The sequence below is a fragment of the Erpetoichthys calabaricus genome, chromosome 15, assembly GCF_900747795.2.
Source record: "Erpetoichthys calabaricus chromosome 15, fErpCal1.3, whole genome shotgun sequence".
NCBI lineage: Eukaryota > Metazoa > Chordata > Cladistia > Polypteriformes > Polypteridae > Erpetoichthys > Erpetoichthys calabaricus.
This window is the reverse complement of record NC_041408.2, coordinates 31,649,194-31,675,565: the sequence shown is the minus strand read 5'-3', so window position 1 is coordinate 31,675,565 and position 26,372 is coordinate 31,649,194.

Genomic DNA, 26,372 nt, shown 5'->3' with positions numbered 1-26,372 from the left:
GAACTTGACCCTACAAGTACTGAGTGGAACATGAGAATGAACCACAGACAAGATGCCACTCCATTGCAATGGGGGTAATATTAGGAATCATAAAGATGGAGTCAGGTATTGGAATGATGTTTCTTAATTGAGATTGTAGTAGCTTTAATATCATCACATGCAGGATACAGTAAAATTCTTGCTTTCACATTCAGCTTATTCAGGAGGTCTAATGTGCATCCATCTTTCATGTTCATATTAAAGGCACCTATCCTGGAAAGGACCCAAATCGATAAATGCAGCCTCCAACTACACCCCTAGGAAAGCCATAAAAGAACAACAATGGTTGTCTGATGATCCAAAAAGTATTTGGGACAAGCTACTCAGGAGAAAGACAAACAGAGAGAAAGACAATGAGAGAAAAGAAGCATTTAATAGTTCCTCAGGTTTATCCAGTTGGTCTTGGGTGTTATGCTAGTTGCAAAAAACCTAAGCAGCTTGGCTTGACCACAGCCCATACGCTAGCCACCTATCTTTTTGTCTCCACTTTGATTGGCCTGATGACAAAAAGAGAGGGAAGCAACTGCGGAGATGTGATCAGCAACACACCAGAAGCTGTGCATATGTTTCAACAAAGAAACTAAAAACTAAACAAACAATTACACTAGAAGACTTTTATTTGCTATGAAAGTCAATTGGCTAAATCATTATTGAAATCAAATATGCATTACAGGGAATCGTTTACTAGAGCCCTATTATTCTACCAGAGCCAATATGTTAAGGCAGAATATCGAGGTATGAGCTATGACTCATAAAACAGAAGGCCAGAACTTACATTTCCAAGCTGCACTTATTCACAGGTCAAATCCGTAATCTCGGACAAAAAGATACTGGTCCTGCACTTGGGTTTATAATCGAGTTTTTATGACAGGAATTGTGGTGCCTCTTGTGAGGTGGTCCTTAGCAATCAGTAGGTAGTAGTAACCCCTTATCCATCAACAGAGATTTTAAAATGATGGTGTGACTGTGATAAGTAGTCCGTAGTGCTGTGCTGATTTTAAACAAATAATCGCTCCCTGTGAGGTGCAGGTCCCAGTCGGGTATGGGTGGTGCATGAACGCCCTCACTCTGGGGAAGGTTGGGATGCCTGGCTGATGGAGTCTTCATGTGTGAATATGAGTGTCATTCAGGTGCCTCATTATTGCCTCGGAGGGAGTGGCACAAACATACCCGCACCCAATTAGGAAAGCCGAGTTAAGAGAAGCCTGCATGGCAGAGTGAGGAAGAGATAAGAAAAGAGAAACAACAGAGAATAAATAGAGGGAGGTTAAAGGACGGGGAGAAAAGGCAGGATTGGGAGAGAGTTGGTGTGAGAGAGAAGATGCAGCCAGCCGGGACGAGAGCCCCTTGGGGGTGAAGAGGGCCTCTTCGGCTGAAAGGCTTCAAGCCAGAGTGACCCGGTGCTCACACCTGCGTAAGTCTGGGGAGAAAAAGCAGTAATCGGGAAGTCTTGGCACGCCACCCTGCCAGGGGCACGGATGGCTACAGGGACCCAAGCCAAGGAGAAATCAAGTTCAGCGCAGCACCCTGGTGGGAGCCATGGATAGCAGGGACTGAACCTGGCTGAGGAGGTTGACTTCTCAGCTGCTGCGAGACCTTGTGAGGGATAAGCAGAGGAGACATTGAATTTTAAAAAGGATGCACCAGGGTTTGGATTTTAAAGGACATCTTCCTCCCTGAGAATTTGAACCTCGATTTTATGGATTATTCATTGACTTGGTTTTAAACTCCACATTTGCACTGTTCTTATGAGATTATTTATTTGTTGAAGAATTCAGCGCACTGCACTTTTGAACACTTGTTTTTAGATTGATTTTAATAAAAGCACTGTTTCATTTTTGCACCTACCTCTTGCCTGGATGCAGGTGTCCTCATTTGCCCAGCTCTTCGCAGTTATGATGATCGATGTTCCGGGTTCAAGAGCCTCCCCACTGCAACAGGGTGTGTGGAGCTAATCTGGACTGTCACAGTGACACACTTAAAAACTGAATCTTTCTCAGGCAAGGAAATACATTTCACATTAAAATAATGCTTGAAAATTCAGCTTTCAAAATATTAAAATCGGATGAATTGAAAAAACATTAACTTAAGCAAAAAGAATTTCTAAAGCGCAAAAATGTCCAAACTTCTGTTGGAGAAGTATAGTCAAAAAATGCTAACCCTGTATAAAATGGGACTAGCTACTTAAGAAGAACAAGGGCTCAGTTGAAACCCCAACCCCTGCTCTTTTTGCAATAGCTTCAGTATAAAGTCTCCAAAACCTATGTGCATGGCCATATGTGACCACAGGGGGGGGGCACTCTTAGGAGTCACTCATGCTGTATGGTCTCTATTATAAAGTTGTGGTGTTTGTGTTCTGAGTATATTATAGGCCTAAAACAATACACAGTGACATTGGTGCAACTAGAATATGTGTCGCCACTTGTGTGAAATTAAATTTAATTAAAAAATGATCACTATCAATAAGCTACATCAAGCATAGAAGTTGCATAATAGTTATAATTAATCTTTATGGAGTTGTGGGAATAACAACACCATTAACGTTTTCATTCTGTAGTCAAGTAGTCAAGCTTCTTAATAACAAAGCCATCTAAAACAACCATTATGCAGTGATGGTGGGTCCCCCAGCCCCACAGGTCCCGGTCTGCATTGCCAATAGTTACACCACTGCACAGAGAGATGATGAAGGCTTGGGGACTAAGAATGAAAAATCTACATTTATTACTGAGTTGAGGAAGGAGGTTGGTGGAGGAGGTTAACGTGAAGACCTCCAGCTATGCCTTTTGCACAGTCGAGCTTTAGAACGGTCCTGCTAGACCCCATTGTAATTGAACAAGGGACCTTTTACACTGTGGGTCTGGTGGGATTGGAAGAAGGTGGAGAAGTGGGTGGAATCAGGTCAAAACCTCTGTTTTTCTGCCACATCAGTGGATCCTAGACTCTGAATAAACAGACGAACATAGGACCACTATGGTTCCCCCTTACAACAACCTACTGTACTCCCTTCATTTTAGGTCCCGCAGTCCTGGTCACATTCTTCACACGCGCAATTAAAACAAAAAGAAGTCCATGTAAGAGAATTCAAAAAGGCATTGTTAACTGGAAAATACCCAAATGGCATTACTATTATTTTATTTTGCACTTTATTACTATTCTGGAATGTGTTGGAATTTGAGATACTCATTCAAGGAAATGCTTACTATAGTATGAGATGTTTTGTTTCTTTATTTTTTTTTCTTAATGTTTTCCATTAACATACTTAATAGATGCACACATGACCCCATCCGTTCAAAGTACATGAGCTTAATGAAAACAAGTGCATCGAGCACAGTGGCGGACTGCCATATTTAACAATGACCCTTTGAGACTCTTTAAATGAACAATAAAATCCTAAGAGATGTCTGTCGCAGTAAGTGCCTGCATCAAGTGGATCTTTTCAACGAGTCCAGCATGATAGACAATGGCAAAGCGGAGGAAGGCCTCTCTGCCTTCTTCAATAAGTGAGTGATGTGGCTGCTTTGAAAGTCAAACCAGCAAAAAAAAGAATTGGTCAGCTCTTTTTTCCTGAGAACAGTGCTTTTTGTAATTGAATAATTAAACTGTTTTCTTTCTTTTCATCATTTCTATTCACATGCTCAACACTGTGCATCAGTTGCACTGTCCCTCACACGCATATCTCTTCAAAGTCTCTGGAAGATAAATCCTAAATAGTAACAATGTAAACCAAGAGAGTAAGGTGACCTCAGTCTGATTTGAACTGCTACTAAACTTCATCCAATAATCCATCCACTTTATTGAACTCATTAGAGGTTCACTGTAACTGGCAGCAGTGGGTGCAGGAATGGTACAAGGTCAGACCATCCTGTCGTCCAATTTCAGAGCCTAACACAATACTTTAGTGATGAAGGACAGTAGAACAGAACTCAGTGAGAATTATGAAAGTAAAAGTGACATGTTCTGGAATCAACACCTAGGCCTTGGATCAGATTTTTCTTCTTTCTCCTTCGTAATACTGCAAGATTGTGGCCATTTCTCTCATAGCCTGCTGCTGAAAGGGTTATACACACCTACATCACTTCACGATTAGACTATTGTAAAGAGTCTTGTCTTGTGGTGTAAAAGTGTCCAGGAAAGGTAGTTTAACATTTAAGGTTCTTTTTGTATTGGTGGATGAGTTAATACTGGAAATGCCTAAACTGTGGGCCTTGATTCACACACACGTCCTGCAAAACAACCTTTTTGACATTCACTCAGCACAGATAAAGCTCAAATACAATGCAAGAATTTCTCAACACCAGCCGAGGTTAGCTACTTCGACTTTGGTACCTTCCCAGGGATAGAAGCCATTCTGCTCATGAGGCATACACTTATATGTGGATCCCTCTTCAGATTGCTTCCCCTGAAAGGGCTGCACTTCAGAATACCATAGGAAAAGCCAGGAACGGCTACTTGGAGTTTTATATCCCAATGGCTACCTTTGAAAGTGCTACACAATTTAACAGAAGCCAAAGGCTAATCACTACCCCTAACAGTACAATACCTAAATGAGCTCAGTTTGCTTCATTAACAAACATTGGTCATTGCTAAATGTCAGTAAACAGCAGGACACTTCAACAGAGCAATACTCAAAATTATTACAATGATTAATTATGTTTATTTGAAGGAGAAACCAGGTGTAAATGTTAGATATTAAAACATACACCCTGAGTGATTCAAACCAGGGTCACACTCAAGCTTCGTTTCATGCGGCTATGGCTTTGATTGTTGCAGTCTTTGGTTTCTTAAAGCATTTGTGATAATTGGGAGCAAAGGGGCAGTTTGTGTGTGGCAAAGTCAGACTGAATTGTCTTCTCTTTAGCAGTTGTTTCCTTCTCTCCTCTTAGTATTGACAGTTATGGTGTCTCTCTGGCAGTGCCTTTTTAAAATCCTTTGAATTTATAGAGTCTTGCTGACTGCCCTTTTCTACAATAAATCCCTTCCTTATGTAAGATGTTGCATCAGTCAAAGTTTGGGACAACCGATAAGTTCCCATGATCTGGTTGATCAAACCAAAGTTATTTTTGGTTAGACATGAAACATGTTCATAATAAAGTACCAAGCCTCCATTTTATATATTCTTAACAAACATACACACACTGGTCACTTTATCTAAACTTAAATATATTCTAATAAACAATGATACTCTTTAACAATTTGACAGAGATGGGAGTAGATTCATACCTGGTGCCATGGATCGTGGACTATCTTACAGACAGACCTCAGTATGTGCGTCTCAGGAAGTGCACCTCTGACATTGTGGTCAGCAGAACAGGAGCGCTGCAGGGGACTGTACTTTCTCCGGTCCTTTTCAGCCTATATACATCAGACTTCCAATACAACTCGGAGTCCTGCCACGTGCAAAAGTTTGCTGATGACACTGCTATCATGGGCTGCATCAGGAGTGGGCAGGAGGAGGAGTATAGGAACCTCACCAAGGACTTTGTTAAATGGTGCGTCTCAAAACACCTATACCTGAACACCAGCAAAACCAAGGAGCTGGTGGTGGATTTTAGGAGGCCCAGACCCCTCATGGACCCTGTGATCATCAGAGGTGACTGTGTGCAGAGGGTGCAGACCTATAAATATCTGGGAGTGCAGCTGGATGATAAATTGGACTGGACTGCCAATACTGATGCTCTGTGCAAGAAAGGACAGAGCCGACTATACTTTCTTAGAAGGCTAGCGTCCTTCAACATCTGCAATAAGATGCTGCAGATGTTCTATCAGACGGTTGTGGCGAGCACCCTCTTCTATGCGGTGGTGTGCTGGGGAGGCAGCATTAAGAAGAAGGACGCCTCATGCCTGGACAAACTGGTGAGAAAGGCAGGCTCTATTGTTGGCATGGAGCTGGACAGTTTGACATCTGTGGCAGAGCGACGGACGCTCAGCAGGCTCCTATCAATTATGGAGAATCCACTGCATCCACTAAACAGTGTCATCTCCAGACAGAAGAGCAGCTTCAGTGACAGACTGCTGTCACTGTCCTGCTCCACTGACAGACTGAGGAGATCGTTCCTCTCCCAAACTATGCAACTCTTCAATTCCACCCGGGGAGGTAAACGTTAACATTATACAAAGTTATTGTCTGTTTTTACCTGCATTGTTATCAATCTTTAATTTAATATTGTTTTTTGTATCAGTATGCTGCTGCTGGAGTATGTGAATTTCCCCTTGGGATTAATAAAGTATCTATCTATCTATCTATCTATCTATCTATCTATCTATCTATCTATCTATCTATCTATCTATCTATCTATCTATCTATCTATCTATCTATCTATCTATCTATCTACTTATTTTCCCAGATTTCTTGTCTATGTCTATTTTGCAAGCACCACAGAATTTTACCTACTTCTAAAATTTGACAGTCCTGGGGAACTACCTCATGAAGAGTAATGCTGTCATGAGGTTGTTTGTAGCTCTCTGCTCTTTCCCACATGAGTTCTGAGCCTACAACTCAAGAGTCATTATCTAAATAATTCTAAAATAAAAACAGACTGAAAGAAAGCACAAAAATGAAATATTCCGAGTTGTATTTAGTATACTGAAAAAATTCAAATTTACAATAGCATTACACGTCTCTTTGGGCTACCTGCAAAATCCACAAAGACACTCTAGCCTGGGTTTCTTGCACAAGTATCATTACACCATCAAATCACCCCTGTAACGTCACAATTACACGGCTTCCTGTCCCCTCACATATTACATACAAAACTCTTATCCTTGCATCCACAATCTTGTCAATCCCTAATTTCCTCACATTCGCCCCCATTCTGCTGGCTTCTTCACCTTGCAGAAGCTACATTACAAACCTGAGCTACGTTCACACTACTACATTTTCATTTAGAAATGGTGTTTTCAACCAAAATGATGTATGCAGTGTTTAAAGATTATAAAAAATGCAATTTAGATGCATACAAGCAAGAAACACAACAAGTGCCATGGAAACCAACTCCTCTATGTCCAATATGTAGGATTATGGTTTTATTACGTTAAAGGTGACCAGTTAGGGAATAAGATGTTGCAATGAGTAGGATCCAATTAGGGAAGGGCCACATAATAAGCCAGAACCAAGCAGAGTCTGCATTTTCAAAAATCTACGCTTACACCCATCCCCATTAAAACACCGAGCTGGCATTTTCAGAAGTACATTAGTAGTGGAGAGCACTTTCAGAAGTCTTCAATTTTCGTGAAGTATTCGACTCAGGTGATCAAGTTGTCCTATGGGACACCCTGAGACTGTGCAGGATCCCCCCAAAGTTGCTGGATATCATGGCCGGCCGGTAGACTGATACGGTGAGTGCTGTGTAGAGTGGAGGCAGGACCTCTGCATTTTTCCCAGTTGATTCTGGGGTTCGTCAGGGGTGTGTTATTGCTCCTGCTCTCTTCAGTGCTTGCATGTACTGGTTGTTGGGCAAGGTTGTGGGGTCCATTGGCTGTGGGGAATCTATTGTTGAAGAGAAATTAACTGATCTTGACTTTGCCAATGATGCTGTAATCTTCACAGAGTCATTGGAGGCTAAGATCAGGGCTCTCAAAAGACTGAGCAAGGAGTCTGAGTGGACAAAAACCAACATCCAGGCCTTTAATGACCTCTTGGGCACAGCCATCAGCAGTGTGTCTGTTTGCGGAGAGAGTGTCAACCTTGTCGAGAGGTTTACTTACCTTGGCAGTGACATTCATTCCTATGAAGTCAGTAGACGGATTGGGAGAGCATGGGGGGTCATGAGGTTGCTGGAAAGGGGTGTGTGGCACTCCCGATATCTTTGCAAAAGGACAAAGGTACAAGTCTTTACAGTTCTGGTGCTTCCTATCTTGCTATATGGTTGCGAGACATGGATGCTATCCAGTGACCTGAGATGAAGACTGGACTCTTTCAGTACTGTGTGTCTTCACAGAGTCCTTGCGTGCCACTGGTTTGACATTTTGTTGAACGAGCAGTTACTCACAGAGTCTCAAATGATGCACATTACCTGCATTTTAAGGGAGCATCAGTTACAGCTCTATGGCCTTGTGGCGCGATTCCCAGAGGGTGATTTGTCTTGCAGGATCTTCATTGTTGAGGACATGAGGGACTGGACCTGCCCAAGGAGACACCCATGCAACACCTGGCCTCAGAAAATAGATGGTCCTTTCCAGAGGGTGGGACTGCCTGAGGAATTGCCAACCAGGATCCTGAGCTGTTTTGTCATGTGGTAGATGCGGCAATGTGCCGTACCAGTGCATGCCATCCAATCTAACCTGACCTGACCTTATCTTCAGAGTCATTTGGATTCTTTTGCAATGTACATATTATTGTCCATCTGCTTATCACCTCCTTCATTTGCCTTATCATTCTTAATCAAGCCCAACTAATCCACTTCAAGATCACAGGGCTATAATCTTGTTAATCCTGTAAATCACATTGTTATGGTTCTTGCTATAAAAAAGGTGCAGCTGTGTCAGTAAAGAGGTAATGTCTGCTGACTGTGTGACCATGCAATTACAGTAAAAAGGGATAAATGCAAAGACTAAGCCAAGAGTGAGTCATGAATACAATCAATAACAAATCACAGCAGTGACATCACAAAAGGTGAAAGTCTTTGTGTGGGCCAGACAGACAGTGACCTCTAGAATGCATTGGAGCCAAGGATCCCTCTAGGGGTTGGTGATCCATCAGTTTTTGGCCTTCCTACTGTGACTGTGATATCAACACTACAGGCACTTGTGCTAACAAGTGATGGCTCAAAAATTTTTACCATCTGTTTAAAAGATTCACAGCAGATTTACTAAAAGATGATGGCATAAACTTTTAATAATCATCAATGTAATGCTCTCTTTTTTCAGTTATCCACACAAAGCATATGTCCAGGTTAAACATCTCCCCTAGTGCACAGTTCCACACCAGCGTGACCAGCAGTAAGCCATTGACAATGCCCACCAGGCTGAGACAGTGCATCTTGGCACTCTCCGCCCCACAGTATATTTCATGAAGGGTGGGATTCCCAATATTTTTTACCAGGGTTCTTTCATACAACAATTAATGGACAGATATGGTTAGCTTTCATTTTAGTCAATTTCTATGTTGTTCTCTGTGTGTTTTAACAATCCCGCACCTTTATATGTACTAATTCTGTACAGTATTTAGCAATTAGTATAATCTATACTAGCATTTAACCTGCACTTGCACTCAGTGAAGAGTGCTATACAAAAATTAATTGTATTGAATTGAATCTTGTCAGTAAAATGGAGGTGTTCTTTAATCTGTCAGATTTATCATCTTGTATCAAACAGACCCAAGGACACCAGAACCAGTGCTAACTTGTACTTTGTTTCGTTTCCTTTCTAGCAAGAGCAATATGTGGAGTTTACACTGCAAGTGCAGGAGTGGGTGGACTGTCATTCCAACTTGGTCAAGGAAAACTCTCTACCCAGCCAAGAGGCCCTAATCGAAGTAGTGCAAGAATGGAGGCACAATCTGGCTAGGAAGATGTTACATTTCTATCCCATTTGGGAGGAATAATTAATGAATGGGCAATTCTTCCCCCAGAACAAGAGGTGGCAGTGCTCAGCTGACTGGGTGCTAGTCTGGATACCCAAGGGCCCCAACAGGGTTGCCCTTCCGTACTACAAATCCTAGGCAACTCTGTCAGGGTTCTTGGGTGCTGCCACGGGGCGCTGTCAGGAGAGGACCTCCCTCATGAAATGTTGTGGCACCAGACATACTTCCAGGTCCAAGATAAAAGGAGACGTCTCACCTCATTTAGAGAGTCAGGAGGTAGAGGACAAAAGAAGAGGAAATATTATATTGGATAGTGCTTGTGATTCTGTGTTGAAAGAAGAACATGTGAAAGGTATTCAGTAAAATAAAATACATTTCAATTGTACACTTGATTGTGTTTGTGCATTTGTGTTTGGAGTCAGAGACTCTGGGGGGCCCCCCTTTAAGTCACAACATGTTCCCCAAGAATTCTTATTCTTCTGTCAATGGTGACTTTAAATCTTTCTGATATGATTTTTCATACCTTGAAAGGGACCACTATCTTATTAAAAGCTGCTGCCTTGCCTTATCACAGCTAGTACAATCTCCACCTTGTTTAGTTGTCAGGATGTGTTCACAATACCACCCTTGACCAAGCTCATCTTGTGTCATTTGCCTTAAACCTTTTTTCTCTGTTGCTTATCAACTTATATGGCATAGTATGCTGCAGCACACATGATCAGAGGGAAATAAAAGAGCACATCCTTCAGCCACTGCTCTAATGTTGTGTCTATCAGCCTTTCTGAGTGTTGTAAAGAGCAGTTGGTACACCGTGAAGATGACAGTAGTAAACAACATAAATCGCTACTAGTTATACGCTACACTACTGTTATGCTACTCTGCTCTCTAAATCTTGCAGTCCGCTGCCGTAGAGGCATATTCTTGAAAGGCTCCTACACATCACTGCCGTCATAATCCAACTGGACGTAATACAAGCTTTCACTGTATTAGATCACGAACATAATATACCAATATCTGTTACACTACTTATATTAGTTATGCTGCTGTGTTTTTAGTTGCAAGTCAGTTTTGTTTTTTCTCTTAGGTTTCAAGAAGAAAATGGAAAGGATTTCAGATGTACTTTAGCATGGGAGCAAATCAGAACAATAGATGCGTAGTGTGCACACAGACATACAAGCAGGCATAGAGAGCTTTTGCCCTTCTGCTCCACAGGAAGGTTTATTTCCTCCCTGAGCCTACCTTAGGACATCTGAGTTACGATGTGACAGGTGTACCACCCCAGTCAAACTCCCCATCTGTCACTGTCCCTGGTGCAGGTTGCACTGTATGCCAGAAACGACAGTCCCATGGGGAACAGGAGATGGGTGATTGATTGGAAGGCAGTGAAAATCATGTGAAGTGTTCTTGTTAATTGCTTCTGGCTCTAAAAACTGTTGTGAAGGTTATTAATCAAAAGTGCAGTTTTAGAGTTGGATAGAAAATGATGAAAACTGCAAGACTGCAAGTGATACGGCTTGTTCTATAATATCGATCTGTTATTTTAACTTGTGGCTTATCATCTTATTACCATTAATAGGGGGTTCCCCTCTGCTCGCTTCACTCACCAACCTCCCAGCCTGCGCTACACACCAGCCACTTCGCATCTCTGCCACTCACGTTGTGAAGAGGGGGGCTGAACACACCCCATGGAGACGTGGTCGCTCCTCCCAAACCCCCTCTTAAACAGTGATACAATGGGAAACAAATACTGTTTTTTTTTTACCTCCTCTTTGCTCGATCAGCTGCAGGCTTGCTGCTGCTGCTGCCGTACTGCGCAATCTGCATCTCGCATAGCGCTTTGAACATTTAAAAGCCTGTACAGCAGCTGTCCTACTCTTTGTTTTTTATTTCCAGCCCTAGGTATGGTTATATCTCTTGGCACAAAGTCTCATCTCAAGGGATGTGACTTCTTGATATTTTTAGTTTATAATTTAAAAATGGAATAAGAATCTGAAAATCTAACAGCATCACATTAAAGTTCGATAAATTCTGAAAACAATGATACCAAATATACAGTTAGGTCCATAAATATTTGGACAGAGACAACTTTTTTCTAATTTTGGTTCTGTACATTACCACAATGAATGAGTTAAGATCAGGTGACTGACTTGGCCATTCAAGAATTTTCCACTTCTTTGCTTTAATAAACTCCTGGGTTGCTTTGGCTGTATGTTTTGGGTCATTGTCCATCGGTATCATGAAACGCCACCCAATCAATTTGACTGCATTCAGCTGGATTTGAGCAGACAGTATGTCTCTGAACACCTCAGAATTCATTCGGCTGCTTCTGTCCTGTGTCACATCATCAATAAACACTAGTGTCCCAGTGCCACTGGCACCCATGCACACCCAAGCCATCACACTACCTCCACCGTGTTTTACAGATGATGTGGTATGCTTTGGATAATGAGCTGTTCCACGCCTTCTCCATACTTTTTTCTTGCCATCATTCTGGTAGAGGTTGATCTTGGTTTCATCTGTCCAAAGAATGTTTTTCCAGAACTGTGCTGGCTTTTTTAGATGTTCTTTAGCAAAGTCCAATCTAGCCTTTCTATTCTTGAGGCTTATGAGTGACTTGCACCTTGCAGTGCACCCTCTGTATTTACTTTCATGCAGTCTTCTCTTTATGGTAGACTTGGATATCGATACTCCTACCCCTGGAGAGTGTTGTTCACTCGGTTGGCTGTTGTGAAGGGGTTTCTCTTCACCATGGAAATGATTCTGTGATCATCCACTACTGTTGTCTTCCGTGGACATCCAGGTCTTTTTGCGTTGCTGAGTTCACCAGTGCTTGCTTTCTTTCTCAGGATGTACCAAACTGATTTTGCCACTCGTAATACTGTAGCAATTTTTCGGATGGGTTTTGTCTGTTTTCGCAGCTTAAGGATGGCTTCTTTCACCTGCATGGAGAGCTCCTTTGACTGCATGTTGTCTGTTCACAGCAAAATCTTCCACATGCAAGCACCACACCTCAAATCAACTCCAGGCCTTTTATCTGCTTAATTGATAATGACATAACGACGGACTTGCCCACACCTGCCCATGAAATAGCCTTTGAGTCAATTGTCCAATTACTTTTGAGCCCCTGAAATGAAGGGATTGTGTTAAAAAATGCTTTAGTTGCCTCACATTTTTATGCAATCATTTTGTTAACTGTATATATGTAGGTTTTAAAATAAGCCCGATATAAAGCGTGACAAAAAATGTGACATAAAAAGTCACATAAAATCATTGCACAAAATCGGTGAACTTTTAGGCTTAGGATCTCTATATATAATCTTCATTTGGATCTTGATCTTTGTTTGTCCGCGAATGAATTAGAAGAAGAAGCACTAGATAGCAGTAGAGAGACAGCTAAAACATAGGCCTTGCATTAAGAATCTCCTCCAGGCTTATACTACTGAAGACTGTCGTACTCCAGTCACACCTCAAAACACTTACAGTACATTCAAATTAAACAAATTGTTGTGCTTTAAATTAACTAATCTTTATATATAATCTTCATTTGGATCTTGATCTTTGTTTGTCCGCGAATTCCACGCATGCGTAGACCACCTTCCAGTTTAGTACGTTGTTGTTACTCACGGATGTCAACAATGTGCCGGAATAACGAAAGGGGTGGTCGACAGTGTTACGCTGGTTAGCTCCTGAGGCCTGGTTAGAGAATGAGATTGCCGAAGATAAAAGGTACGTGCCTACGTAACATATGAATGAAAGAAAGTGGGTAAAATGAATGACAACGTAACAGCACGTTCCGGAAATTATTATTGTTACGTTGTAGCCGGCGAGTGCTGTGCGTCTCACAGTTGTACCGTGGCTTGCTCACATGTCAGTGAAGTGATCCCTATTTATGCTTTAAAGAGTCTGGATACCTATGTGTCCCCCTTTTATAACCATTGCTCCGTGTATATTGCCTTACTCTTTGGATTGCCACAAAGCAACCTGCAAGATTGGAGAAAGGTTGAGAAGAGATCGTGACAGGAAACGACAGCGTTGTGAAAACGAGACGGACTGTGAACGGAGAGAAGCAGAAATCCTCCTACACCACCACATAATTACTATTCGGACAGTGATTCCGAGTAGGCCGTTCCTATCGAATCAATGTCCAAGGGTTTTCTTCTGTAATTTTGTTTCCCTTATAAAAAATCATAATGCTGTGTGACGAAAGGCCCAGTTCACGAATGGCAGCCGCGTTTAAACAGGGAGCCTTTCACAGACAACTTTAACACGCGCAATGTAGTTGGGCGCACATGGCTAGTTTTATATATATAAATATAATAAATTTTTACTTTTATTAATCAAAATATTTGGTTTTCAAAACTGTTGGAAAATGCTGGGGAGGCTAGGAATATAGTGTGAAAATGTTGGGAAGGTCAAGGTTCAAAGGGTTAAGCATTCATTTATAACATGAGTCCTGGCAGAGTAAAATGTCTGCAGTCTGTTTTTTACTAAAAAAAGTCATTATATTGCCTTCAAAGGTAAAAGAACAATCAAAAGTTAAAAGTGACAGGCACAAAGTGAGTTAAAAATAAGACAAAATCCACAAGAGATATGTGAAAATCCCACAAGTATGACAAAGAACACCAAACAAGCGTAAAGTGCTTTTACCAAGGTTCATCGACACAATACTTGAGCACTGGCTGAAAGGGAGCTACTCTTTAACCCTTGCACTCCTCCTAACAAATGATTGTCTCATACGGGTAACTGCCAAATGACACAATTAGATGGGCAGTGGTTGTGGTCCGAATCTCAGAGTGGTGTACTTAAGGGCGTGTAGGGGAAAGGCTGGAGTAGAATTCAGCACAATTCTTCATTTTTATGAAATTGATGTTTTTTTTTTGTTGAATGCAGGATGCTCTTTCATAAATCAATGGTCACCAAATCAAAGATGAGGTTGTTTCCCATTGACCTTTATTGTGTTGTGTTGATCTATCTTGTGTTGTGTAAAGGGGCCCTTTTGTGATGCTTCAACCATGTAGTTTTGCCACAAGCTGCTGAATATCTTGATGTTAATGTTGTCATACATGTGTCTAAGCAAAATATAAGTTCTGGCACAACAAGTTTCATGAGGTTTGTTTCTCAGTTCTTGCAATATTACTAGATTATCCTTCTTGTAATTATTACTTTTCAAATTCATGCTAACTTCATCAACCCTTTAGAAAAATCTATCCATCCAATCCACAGAGCACAGGGAGAGTCTTACATTATTGCTCTATGAAATCAGAGAGCTTCTTTGTAACTTGAAAGCTTTTGGTTTATGACTAGTGAGTAGCACTTGGCCACATCAGTATAGAGGAAATTCGCAGACTGTCATACGCACATATGGACTGTCGTTGAGTGCAGTGGTTAGCACTGCTGTCTCACAGCTCCACTGTACTCGGTTTGAATCCCAACTCAGTCATTGTCTGTGTGAAGTGAAATGTGTATTCACAGTTCCAGTTTTGTGGACACTTTCGCTCTTCTGAAATCTTCAATTAAGTCTGTTGAGGAAGATTTTTATTTCCATCATTAAACAGATCTCTATTCCTGTCCATTAGATAATAGACAGTAGCATCCAGGCCTAGATTTAATTACTACTGTATTCAACTACGGACAGCTTGTCGGTGCTTTGAAAATCTGTGAATGTTCACCAATCTGTTAATGACTTGCTGCATTTGTAGCAAGTACTTTTCATTATGTGAACCCCTACAGGCTTGGCATTCCTGCTCATACACCTACTGTATGCATATTCCACTCTTTGTGTCAACTTGGCAACAAAACCTTGGAACAGAGGTGAGGTGTATGATGCAAATGAATACTTCAGCAACTCCTATGCTTCTTTTGTGAAAAACTCCAACCAAAAACTCGAACAACACTCTTCTTGACAAGAAACCTCTCCAGCTCCTTTTCTAAAAGAGCAAACCCACAGCGGACCCCCTTACTTGCTGCCTCCTGCAGCTCTTGATTGACCCCTTTTCTCAAGAGCTGTCCCTGAAACACTTTTAGTGACAATATTCTTTTCATAACTTGTAAAACTGTAGTGCATAAGTCCTCAGCTTGTAGCCAGCCTCACTTGAACATGCAGTCCAGACCAGCTGCTGAATGTTACTGATGCACAATCTTAAATCCTTTGCATTTGTTATTTCTCCACATGTTTAACTCTGCATTATATGTAAAGGCTCATAATCCTGTCATAATTTGTGTTTCTGTCAAATCAGTTTATGAACACATTGTACAAATCCTCATGACTGTTCCTCATTGTGTTTTTATTCTGCAATTCAAATGTTAAACAGTTCAGAGGTAGGGCCTGCAAACGAGCAGTGATGATGACAATCAAGAGACAGAGTGTAATAAATCCAAGAGTCAGACAATTAAAAGATGACATGAGCTGCATGAAGAATAAGTATTAGTGGGATGGAGATGGCAATTCAGTTCTTGTATTTGAGGATGCTGGTACAAACAACCCTCAATTTCTCTTCAATTTGTCAAATTAAGTTATGTTTCTGGGCAAACCTCACGGATGGTAATGTGTGATCACAACTTCATTATACCATCATTGACTGTCTCTCGACTGAGGGTAGTGCAGTGATTAAGGCTTAAGACTTCAAACCCTGATGTTGTGGTTTCAAATCCCGACACTGTAAGACCCTGAGCAAGTCACTTCACCTGCTTGTGCTCCAACTGGAAAAAGAAATGTAATCGATTTGTATCTCAAATGTTGAAAGTTGCTTTGGATAGAGATGTCGGCAAAATAAATAAGTGTAAGGAATTGATTTCCTCTGCACAGCATTAGAAACCTCACAAATGTAAACACTTCATTAGTAGTCTTTATGACTAAGACTAAAAAACAATGTAAAAGTAAAAAAATGCAGCTTTAATATTTGAATTGTTGTCTGCAACCAAGGTTTTGAATTAAATTAAACATTTAGAAATTGTTTTAGTAAATTAATAGTAATCTTTGCAAAGAATTATTGTCATTCATTTAGTTGTCTCAAAGGCTAACCCCTGTAGTTCTGCTAATAAATAAAACTATTATACTGCTGAGAGAGTCAGAGAGCAAGTAAAAGTTTCTGTTAATAATGAAAAGATACAAGTCATTATTGTTCTGTCTGGATAAACAGATATATACGCTACAGCCCAAAAATGAAGGGGCTTTAAATAAGAAAGACTCAACAGTCAGCCTTTGAAATGAAACAGTTTGGAGAAGCAGGGTTCAGGCACAAACATAACTTGACTACTTGTCGTTACTGTGCGTCTCCCCAAATGAGCTATCCCTCATGAATTAGGGGGTGCTGTAATGAGAAAGGGAGCAGTAGAGAGGGACACGTGGACTTCTCTAACTGTAGCCACTTTCTGATGGATGGCACTCATGACTTTATTAGCCTAGCTGAGCTTTTAATTTTGAGGTCTAGGAAAGGTGTATCTGACTAAACGTATGTGCTCTTCTATCCAGCAGGGGGTGCTAGCTCCCTTGTTGGAATACGTTCTTTTGCAATTGTGGCATGTTACATAACCCGAAACTATATAGATATGATATTAAAAGGCAATACCCCTCCCTTAGTGAGAAGTCACATAGGAGAAATAATTTAGCTTTCTTTAATGATGGTTTATACAAGACAATCACCGAAGTGGGAGCTCAATGTATACAGCGTGCCATTTTTGTCGTTGCGCTGGAAGGATTTTCAGGATCGAATGACGTTATCTTCCATCCGTCCGTCGGCTTCAAAGGTGTGCCGGGCAATGTTCCAAGGCTTTATACTCTTTCTCCATGTGCAGGCCTTCACTCAGGTAAATCATGCCATTCCAAACAAGGAAAAGAAGATCCAATGTCATGCTGACTCTGACATACAGAAATAGTACAATGCCCTGTCTTAAAAAGCTTACCTAGCAGTTCTTATATGGTGAACTCCTATGTGCTAAATCTGGCCTTGTGTTAGCTGTACATGTGAGTGGATTTATAAATTTTTTTTTGTACAGAGCACAGTGACATATTAAACTTATTACAGCTCTGACCAAAGATTTAGTAAGAAGAATGCAGAGACAGACATTGACTTTAATATTTTTTACAATTGTGAAGAGGAGTGTTTTGCGCACATTTGGTAGGCAGGCTGGAGAGTCTCATGGATTACGTCAGGTGTGGTTAGTTAGGCACAGAAGTAACCACAGGATACTGTTAGGTGATTTATTTTGTTCTCTTATTTTTTGATTCTTTTATATTCTCTTCATTTATTCTTCCTCAAAGTGAACCTAGAAATAACAAATTTTATGTCCCTTGTTTGGTTTCATATTATCTATTTAATTTACCACAGTGAGGTCATGTCATAATATTAAGGCAACAGTTGTAAAAAGCTTTACAGAATATGATTTAGAAGCTTTAGTTTTTAAACAAACCCATCGGCATGCCTTGGACCTTGCTAGAGGATTTTTCAAAATATTGAACTTCAATAAAACCATACTCCAATATTCAACAAAAACAAATAAATATTTAAGAAACAAACACATACAAAGACAAATGCAAAGCTGCTTGCACTTTAAAACATAGAACATCATATTACAGCCCCCCACCCCAAATCTTGCGAATCTAATCCATTCCTAAAAACCCCTTCATAAGGGGAGCATATACATACTAGCAATGAGTGAACACTCCAAGTTCGGCAAAATCGTAGAAATGTTTGAGAATTTCGCTTATCTTGGTGAAATGAATTAAAGTCAATGGTAAAGGAGGAACTGAACTAGTTCTGAATTGATTATAATGGTGCGATTGTCTTTGAAGTGTTCCCGGGGCTAGAGAACTGTCTGCCATCTATGTTGGACCGAGTCTTGTGGCCACAGATGTGACCTGAGCTGTGAGACAGCAATGCTAAGCTCTGCATCTGTGTTCCTCAAACTACAAAAGATGTAGACAAATGATAACTATAAATAAAATATCAAAAAGCAACAAGCTAGAAATAAGTAAACAGTATGTCGTTGCACTCACAGAATTCCAGTCTTTGTAACACTAATTGGCCATGCCACAAAGCGAATGTGTGCGAATGGCTTGTTTCAGCTGGCTCTCATATCTCATCTTGTAGTTGCATCCCCATTCCAAATAGGTGCTATAGATCTATGATATCACACTGGCTTTGCAAAGCATCATTGGGCATTGGGGGAAAAAAAAGTTAAAATATTAATTGAACAACATAGCATATATGAGGGGGGACCCAAAAATAACCGGAAAAATTTTTAAAACGTGTTTAATTTAATTTTCTGTACAAACTACAATTAGTCTCCTTCAAAGTACTCTCCATTGGCGGAAATACACTTATCTAACCGTTTGTTCCATTGTTTGAAACATTTTTTAAATTCGTCTGAAGTAATGCCCATTAATACTCTGGTCGTTTCTTGTTTTACCTCTTTGACGTCAGCAAAACGCCTTCCTTTCAAGTCTTTTTTCATCCGAGGGAACAAAAAGAAATCACACGGAGCTAAATCCAGTGAGTAGGGTGGGTGGTTCAGGGTTGTCATACCGTTTCTTGCCAAAAATTGGCGAATGCTGAGAGCAATGTGAGATGGAGCGTTGTCATGATGAAAGAACCAACAAATCAGGGCGTTTCCTTCTCACACTGTTGTGCAACCTACTTTTACAAAAAAATTCACTGAACACAAGCACAACCTTCCAGACTGATGGCACTTGCCAGACTGACTTGTGAGGAGTGTAACTAGATCGCCCTAGCGGCCCAACCACGTACTACAAGTACCAACCTAACAACAACAAAATTCCGGTTATTTTTGGGTCTCCCCCTCGTATACTGCCAAAAACACTTTGGCGAATTTTGCTGATCAATACTAATAATGTCTATTGTATTAAAAAAGGGCGGCACGGTGGCGCAGTGGTAGCGTTGCTGCCTCGCAGTAAGGAGTCCTGGGTTCGCTTCTCCCTGCGTGGAGTTTGCATGTTCTCCCTGTGTCTTCGGTGGGTTTCCTCCCACAGTCCAAAGACATGCAGGTTAGGTGCATTGGCGATCCTAAATTGTCCCTAGTGTGTGCTTGGTGTGTAGGTGTGTGCGCCATGCCCGGGATTTGTTCCTGCCTTGTGCCCTGTGTTAGCTGGGATTGGCTCCAGCAGACCCCCGTAATCCTGTGTTAGGATATGGCGGGTTGGATAATGGATGGATGGATATTAAAAAAGTTTTCCATCATGTCTGCATTATTCAACCTTGATCACTCCCCTCCACTCAGCTCGCCCAATCATTACTCTTACTACGCACATCCTTCACCGTAGCACCAGTGACACTCTCGGTGCTAACTTGCCCTTCAGCACAGCCGGTTATAATGGCAAGGCAGAAAAACAAATTATCTTTTCAAGAATGTCTAATTTTAGATTACGATAGGAAAAACACTGGCAAGAGCTGATAATGAACATCGAAAAAAAGAAAATGAACAAAAAGGAACTGTATATAATAAAAATGAAGAACAAAGAGAATCGTCCAATAAATGAGAAAGAGAAAAACGTCCTGAACAATAAGTGAACAAAAGTGCAAAAAAGCAACATTTATAGAATGTAAGTTAGAGGACAAAGTAAATCATAATATTGTTTTTGATGAGGCGTTAATGTAATTTAATTGTTTATTTACTTTTTATTATGTTTTACTTTTTTACTTCGACTCTTTTACTTTTTGCTGTTTTATTATTCATTGGTATTTAAAACAAGACAGTTGTAGTGAAATACTCAATTAACTGTTCTTCTGTCTATAATAACTAAGGACCAACCCGTCTTCCTCTTGCACCCTGTATGATTTTCTATATACCACCTCTTTAACTACAATCACTTTCTCTAATGGAGGGGCACCCAACTCCATCTGAGCAGTTCAGCTGCGAAATAGTGGGCACCCAGTGACTGCCCTCGGGGGTTGGCAAATAAAGCGAGTAAAGTAGTTATCGTTAATTTAAATTGAAACAGATTTGAAGCACAGCCTGTCCCAAAAGTGACTTCCATTTTTGCTCAGCTAACAAACTATATGAAAATTGGCAGAATTAATTTACTAATAACATTATTTACAACAACAAACATTAAGAAGACTTCTTCCCATCATTAAATACTGTTTAGTAAAGCTGCTCTCTTTATCTATATCACTTTAAGTTTCATATTGGCCATCATAACCGTGAAAATCCATCTTCATTTTGGTTCATAACAGAAACAAGGGTATGAAATGGTTTCCTTCATATACCCAAATTTTCATAAAGCAGTTGTAAGTGATTTGGAGCACACCCGTAATTTCCCCATGATGGTAGCTAAGCTGCTTTCCAATGCACTTTATTACCTCTCCCTCCTCTCACCCTCACTTTCTGTTACTCCATTTATTTATTTTTCTCTTTTCAGCTAAAGGATAGGTTTGGCATTTTTCAAGGCAAAATTATTTCTTCCAAATCATGGTGCAGGTATATATTTCTTTGTACATCAATAACCATCTCATTAAAGAAATTCACTGCAATATTCATAATATTAATAATTAACATATTAAATAGCACCATAACCACAACTCTGATTAGGCAGTTTAGCTCTGAAAGATGCCATGTGGATATGTAAGTTGAATTTTTGTCCTGACACTGTGAGTACACCAGATGAGGATTTCCTGTCTGTATATAAATGTTATCAAGTTGCTTAGTCTATTGTCTTCAAAGGATGACTGCGCAGCTGGCCCTGAAGAAGGAAAGCAATATTCTGAAACACATTGGCAGAAGTAGTCCAAGCTGCATGTTAGTGACTGGACATTGTTTTTGATTCAGTTCTCTGTGGAAATCTAGCGTTACATGTTTGCATGCATTGGGAAAGTCATCATACACAGTGTTTTCCGCAAAACACAATGAGAAGCCGGTGGGCTCAGTATTGGAAGCTGTATTGCTTGAATGTATTGTTTGTGTTTATGGGGTTGTGACTAATGTGTTGTAATTTACTTATAATATTTAAAAAAAAATTATTTAAATATACAGGGATTCAGTTAGGTTTTCTTTTGTCACATACAATTGTGCTCGAAAGTGAAGGGTGTTTTATTACTTTTAAAAAACTCCTAGCCTGTCATTCCATTTTAAGATGGAGGTGATGAAGCAAGGGTGCCAAATGTGAAAACAAAATCCTTAAAATACACCAATAGTGTCCACTTTAAAGCAGCAAAGGTTTTGATTTAACAAAATGTGCCTTCCATGTTTCTGAGGCGAGCTTGTGATTAGAAAATTAAACTGAAAGTATTTAGTTTCATCCCAGATTCTTAGTACTATTCTCTTGAAGAAAGGATACGTTTCTTGTTGGTTGTCATGGGTGGAATTCTGACATTTACCTCGGCTGCACCTCCAATTCTCCAAATTTCTGTAACCTCAGGCTGCATAGTACCTTGCTTTTATCTCTGCTGTTCTGTTTCTTCAATGGTTATATTCTGCAGTTGCTTGAAACAAATGTTGCTCTTTACAAAAGTGTGCCACATATCTAATACAATGGCAGACCTGTCGTTGTGTTCCAGAATTGTCTGATTTGAATATGTGTCTGCAGTGATTCAAAGTGCACATACATACATATTATTTTCCTATGATATCTGTTTTCAGATTTGATTCTTTTACAGGCAATGTTGGCATACATGCTGTGTCATATGCAGACAGTGGTTTAACTACAGGCCTACCTAAAATCATATGACTTTTTTTTCCTATCACATTCTGTGTTGTTATTTTACATAGCCTACCGTGTGTGAGTCATGCATGTGGCTGTTTGGTGTGAGTTGTTGAAGCGTACACATAAGAGTTTCATTGTACTTTGTACACATAACAATAAACCTGAACTGAACTGATTACGATGCATTGCATGTTTTTGTTATAAAAACCTTAGATTTTTTTTAAACAGCAAAGGCAACCAGCACATCAGTACTATGCCCATTCTTTATAACTTTCTTAGATTTTTCAGTCAAGTCCAGTTAACACTCATCATTACACACTTTCTGTGGTGTGTCAAACGCATACACGATAATAAAATATTCAGAAAATGAAAAAGGCAGATTATGCAATACAGCCAAGCCACAGCATGCTGATTATCGAATTTTATAGTGCATGCTGAGTCACTCTTGCTCGAGATATAATAATACGAGGGTTGTCTGGGTTCCGCACGGAATCACTCGAAATAAGTAACCAAGGATTTTTTTTTCTATTTTTCTCATGTACTTCGATCCTTTTTAAACTTTTTCCAAGTATTCACCACCAACATCAATGCACTTTTGGGCTCTTCTGACCCACGCCGCAAAACACTCGTGAAAGACCTCGATTGGCCATTGTTGAACTTGTCAAGGAAAAACTTGCACCATTCCACGCGAGCTTGCTTTTGTCCCACAGTCAGCAGCCTTGGAACCCATCAGGCACATTTCTTTGTAAAGCCAAGATCTCGTCGAATGATGGTGTCGACAGCATACCGGGTCATCCCAAGTTCCAGGGCAATTTTCCTGATGGTCACACGACCATCTTCTTCCAGGAACTCCTTCACACGATCAGCATTTCTGCCATCAGTCGAACTTCGCGGTTTCGGTTGACGTTCTTCAACGTCAAAGTTGAAGTGGCCTGTGCTGAAGCGCTGGAACCACTTAAAAACCATTGTCTTCTTTGGAGCATTCTTCTTGAAGATGTGAGAAAGTTTTTGGCAGCACTCTTTAGCTGTTAAACCATCAGAAAAGTCGTAAAAAGTCATCACTCGAAAGTCATGCACGCACAGAGTCGGGAGCTTCGCCACTAGCGCCGGCTGCGCACTCTCAGTTCGTTTGCTTTTCATTTTCATTCTGAAGAAAAAGAGGGAGCAAAACATCTGAACAAAAACATACAACCACTTGAATAATCCCTCTACACAGCAGAACAGGTTTCGACAGGCTGACACCCGACAAACGATAAAATTCCGCGCGGAACCCAGACAACCCTCGTAAAATAATTGAGGACAACATTTTTGAGGGAGTAAATACAATTACTGAGTTTCACTGTTTCTTTGTCGTAGACATTTACTCAAGCTTGTAGTATGATGAGGATAGTTCTGAGTTGTGATTCATAGCAATTTTAAATAATCTTTTCATTATTTTAATTACACATAGTGAAGGACTGTGAGTGGTTGTGTGACATTTTTTCAGTGATTATTGTTTGTTTGTCTACAGAAAAGAGACAATAATTCACTTGTGGTCATCAACATTTGATAGCACCAATAACAGCTCTTGCAGACAACTATTGTGAAACTGCGCCCTAGGGCTGAAAGGCTGCCGTGAAGGTAGACAATCAATGGAGTGAAGCAAAAAGACTGTCTTCTTTTAAAATGGTTGAATCCTAAAAAACTGCTTTTTACTTTTTTTCTTTCCTAAAATGACACGGATAGTATGTGTGCAATTTTAAGACATGCATCTATATTCGATAAAACTCTTGGCTTGAACTGTAGACCTGGTGAGTTATAAGGCTTTGGTAATTCATGTTTGAACCTTTGCCCATCATTCCAATTTTAAAGCACTGTTGTATTTTGTGGGTATTAGTTTAGTTTGCATGATCTTATGAATCACATAATCATAAAGGGTTCTTTCCTATCAAATGATCATTTCCTTTATATTGGTTTCAGCAGTGTTTTAGGGAACTGTATGTCCCGATTGGTCAGGCTCCTCAGCTCCATGGGTCAAAATGGGGGTCAGTCCAATCACTTCTGGGTTAAATATTGCCCCACAGATGTTATCCAGACTCTGAGCCATTACCTGTTTTCAATGGTGATGGACAGATTGACAGATGAGATCAGACAGGAGTCTCCTTGGGCTATGATGTTTGTGGGTGACATTGTGATCTGTAGTGAGAGTAGATAGCAGGTTGAGGCGAACCTGGAGAGGTGGAGGTCCATACTAGACAGAAGGAAAATGAGAGTCAGGAGGAGTAAGACAGAGTGCATATGCATGAATTTGAGGGAAGGTGGTGGGAGGGTGCGACTGCAAGGAGCAGAGGTGATGCAGGTAAACAAATTTAAATACTTGGGTTCAACAGTCCAAGGCAACACAGAGTGTGGCAGAGAGCTGAAGAAGAGAGTGCAGGCAGGGTGGACTGGGTGGAGAAGTGTGACAGGAGTGATTTGTGATAGAAGAGTACCTGCGTGAGTGAAAGGGAATGTCTGCAAGACAGTAGTGAGACCAGCTATGTTGTATGGTTTGGAGACTGACGAAAAGTGGCAGAGATGAAGATGCTATTATGTTTACTCAAAATAATGACAGAAGACAGGATTAGAAATGAGTATATTAGAGGGACAACAATGGAACGACTAGAGAGACTAGATTAAGACAGTTTGGGTAAGTGCAGAGCAGAGATAAAGGGTAAAAGATGTTGAGGATGGAAACATCAGGCAACAGAAAAAGAGGAAGGCTAAAGTGGAAGTCAGTCAAGTGTGGCAGAAAATTATGTAAAAGATAGGGATAGATGGAAACAGATGATCCTCTATGGTGACCCATAAATGGAAGCAGCCAAAAGAAGAAGAAGACAATCTTTTAACTCTTTCAGCTGCATCCAATTTTGAGTTGGCAGCTCCTCGGTTAGAAGAGGCCCAGATTCTGGAATCATTTCAAGGAACTAGTGTAATTGAAACTATCATAGCCAAAAGGCAAAACTGCATCCTGTAGGGCATCACCTCCATGATCAAGCATAATCTAAAAGGACGGTGTCCACTTTGCTAACACTGTAAAAGTCCACCCTGCACACATTGAGGCCACTGTCCCCAAGAGGCTACCCAGTCAGGCTAAAACCATTGGATTACACCTTTCTAAGCACAAGTCTGACTTAAAGTATTTTATCTCTGAAGTATTTTATCTTTTCATGCCCCATATTCAACATGGCCTTTTTTAAATATTGTCTTATTTGTCTTTTAAAAAAAACTACACAACACTGATAGCCACCTGATACCTGGAATCTTTTTAGAGAAATAAAACCCTACAAGCCTCTAAATTCACAGCTGGGTTGCCAGATGTTATTTAATGCACACATAAAACATTCTGCAGATTTTAGGAGGACAGGGAAGAGTCAGCAACCTTCTGCAATCCTACAAAAGGAAACACATAGCCACATCCCCCCAAGGGGCTAGACGGCAGCCAAGAAGCTAGATCAACATGCCTGAGGGTCAATTTTTGTATGCTCTTACTGATTTGGTGCACACTGGGTAATACGCCCACTGTTTTTATTATAGGAAAGAGAAGACTCATTCACTTTTGATGTCAAACATAGTTAACAATCAAACACCCCAGCAGATAAATCCTTTGCAGTTCAGAACTAGAGAATTAAGTTAATCATATTAACATCTCTCATTCATTACCAAATACACAAGGGTAAGTCAATAATTATCAGCACTTTTGTGATAATTTTGTTTGGGTTAGATGTACAGTGTTCCCCACACTTGTGTGGAAGCCTGATGTGTCTGGTTTCACTCTGATCAGCCTGTTTCTTTTGTTATTTTCTATGAGTAAACATGGCTGCCCTATTCTTAATTTGCATTAAAGAAGAACAAGGAGCAGTGGTCTGGTTTTTATGGACTGAAGATGTACCAGGAACTAAAATTCTTGTTAGTTTGTCATCCAAATCATGAAGCAGACTTGTTCAATGTTGTCATCAGTGGTGAACATGGACAGGTGTCTCACTCCTTCTTCATGCCTGGCACTTATCTAGCCATTTTTGAGCTTTTCAATCTATTTATAAACACTCTGTCATGGTAAAAATACTGTCACCATATTGTGTAGAAAGCCTTTAACTGATTTCAGCCCCTGATACACTGTCAATCCCAAAAAAAAGG